Genomic DNA, 2,713 nt, shown 5'->3' on the forward strand with positions numbered 1-2,713 from the left:
GAATACAAAGTTTATTAAATAAATGTTACAAAAATGTGCTAATTTGAAGTGTATATATAAATTATTGAAGCCTAACAATAAGTATAGTAATTGTTTAGAACTTAGACCAATAAAATATTTTGAGGGAAGAGAGGAATATTTAATCACTGACATTGTGTAATGTTGTTGACAAAAGGTGAAACAAAAAACCTTTGTCTAAGAAAGAAGAAAAGAGGCTGGGTGTGGTGACTCATGTATGTAATCCCAACACTTTGAGAGGCTGAGAAGAGCGGATTACCTGAGGTCAGAAGTTTGAGACCAGCCTGGCCAATGTGATGAAACCCTGGCTGTACTAAAAATACAAAAATTAGCCGAAGGTGGTGGCGTGCGCCTGTAATCCCAGCTACTCGGGAAGCTGAGGCAGGAGAATCGCTTGAAGCCGGAAGGCAGAGGTTGCAGTGGGCCAAGATCGTGTCATTGCACTCTAGCCTGGGGGTGACAAGAGCAAAACTCCGTCTCAAAAAAAAGAGAGATGAAAAAACAAGAAGTTGAGATTTTAATGCTATACATACATAGAAAATAATACATAGAAAAAAAGTTATAATACATAGAAAATAGAAGGATAAGTTAAATTACTCCATGAAGAAACAATCAGACAAATCAAGCATGGATGGTATTCTACAGAACAACTGGCCTAAAATCTTCAACAATCAATGTCATAAAAATGAGGATGAGGAGAGGCATAATAGCTAAATGCAATGCATAAATTGATTTGGGCCCTCATTTAAAAAAAAAAAACATAGAAGACATTGAGATAGTTGGGGCAATGTTAATAGGTACTGAATATCTGACGACATTATTAAATTATTGTTAATATTTGTAGGAAATTGTTTATCAATACTAGTAACCAAAATTCCAAATTTTTAAAATTAGACACAATTTATTCCCTATTTATTGGCAATGATTAAAAAGAATTCTAGGCCACGTGCAGTGGCTCACACCTGTAATCCCAGCACTTTGTGAGGCCAAAGCAGGAGAATTGCTTTTGGCTAGGAGTTTAAGACCAGCCTGGGCAACATAGTGAGACCTCATCTCTACAAAATGTTTTTTTAAAAAATTAGCTAGGAGTGGTGGCATACCTATAGTCCCAGCTGCTTGGGGGCTGAGGCAGAAGGATCCGTTGAGACCAGAAGTTCGAGGTTGCAGTGAGTTAGGATCGTGCCACTGCACTCCAACTTGGGCAAGAGAGCAAGATCCCAACTCTTAAAAAAAAAATTGTAAGAGTTCTAAATTATAAAGAATTTAGCGTTCTAAAACTTGAAAAAGAATTTTAATTCTAAAGGATTAAAAAGAGTTTTGGTGGTATAGCAAAATGACTCTGCAAAGGAATGAGCTGCTAGAGCATATGAATAATAACTGTCCACTTAAACCACTTCCAGAAACTGAAAATAGTCATGGATATAAACATGGAAACAACGTCATGATAACCATTCTGTATTTACAAAATCAAACTTGTTCAACATGTTATTAGTTAAATAGGAGACATGTGTAGACATCAAAAATGATAATATAGACATATTTTTATTAAGAAGGATAGAATTTCATTATATATCAATAAGGTAAGACAATAGGTTACAAATAGTGCACAGCATTTAAGTCCATTTTATCATATATTTATTGACAGGTATATGCTCAAGAATAGAATAATATAAAATAGAAACTCCATATTTGAGTAGCAGAATTGCATCTGGCTTATTTTTGCTTCTCTAAATCTTTGAAATTTTCAACATAGCATATATTTTCATAAAATTAAATTATCTAAAGTTAATTAACTTCTTTTTTAAAGCCATTACTTTGGTTTCTAGGCACGTTAAAACATTAGTTAATTGAAAATGGAAATGGAAGTCTGAGAACCTGCAGTTTGTAGGAAAGGCTGGTGGCCACTGCTGCAGTGGTTCTTGTCCCAGTGCACAGCAGAGATGGCGGCTTTGGTGCTGGCAGAACAAGTTGTAGTGTGTCATCCCCACATTTCTGGGGATCTGTAAGTCCTACCTGACTCACGGTGGGATGAGGAACCCACACTTGCCAAGGCTCAGGGGCAGGAGTGAACATGGTCCCCTTAGAAATTTAAACCTTCTCTCAGACGTGTACAGTGGAACTAAAGAAGACAAACAACTAAGGGTAATCTAAAATTGTGATTGGCTCGCTAATAATCCTAGGACAAAATGAGAGATCATTAATCAAGAATAAGTGAAACTACTAGAAAGATGTCTGATATAAAGGCTTGGGCCGAATATGTTGCATAATGGGCTGCCAAGGACCCATACGGTTTTCTTACAAAAGATAGTTTGGACTTTACTCCACTGTTACCAGCAGGCGCTGTACTGTTTTGGAAATTGGCCAAGACGATTGAGGCCAGGAGCAACAGAAGAAACAAAAACATCAAGAAACTATTGCAAAAGCTAAACAACTATAAAAGGACTGAAAAAATGAGCAGGCTCTACAATCAAAGGAAAATAATTTGGAAAATTATGCAGCCTTGGAAAGACCTATTAAGATTTCTTCTTTCGATTTCATAACAGTCTTATTTAGCAAAGAAAATCTGACCATATGGAAGAATTATGTTAGTTCTAACTTATTACTATAGCAACTTCTAAGCTTGGGTATAGAAGTTTGTTGGTATCTATTGACAATTCTTACAAATTAGCACTTATTATGGTACAAATTATTTATA

At 35.8% G+C, this 2,713-nt stretch overlaps 1 pseudogene; it reads left to right on the forward strand.

The window, feature by feature from the left end:
* Window positions 1-2,246: 2,246 nt before the first annotated feature.
* LOC102147287 (small integral membrane protein 15-like) lies at window positions 2,247-2,464 on the forward strand (annotated as a pseudogene).
* Window positions 2,465-2,713: the final 249 nt, after the last annotated feature.

This window comes from Macaca fascicularis, chromosome X, assembly GCF_037993035.2.
Source record: "Macaca fascicularis isolate 582-1 chromosome X, T2T-MFA8v1.1".
Classification (NCBI taxonomy): Eukaryota; Metazoa; Chordata; class Mammalia; order Primates; family Cercopithecidae; genus Macaca; species Macaca fascicularis.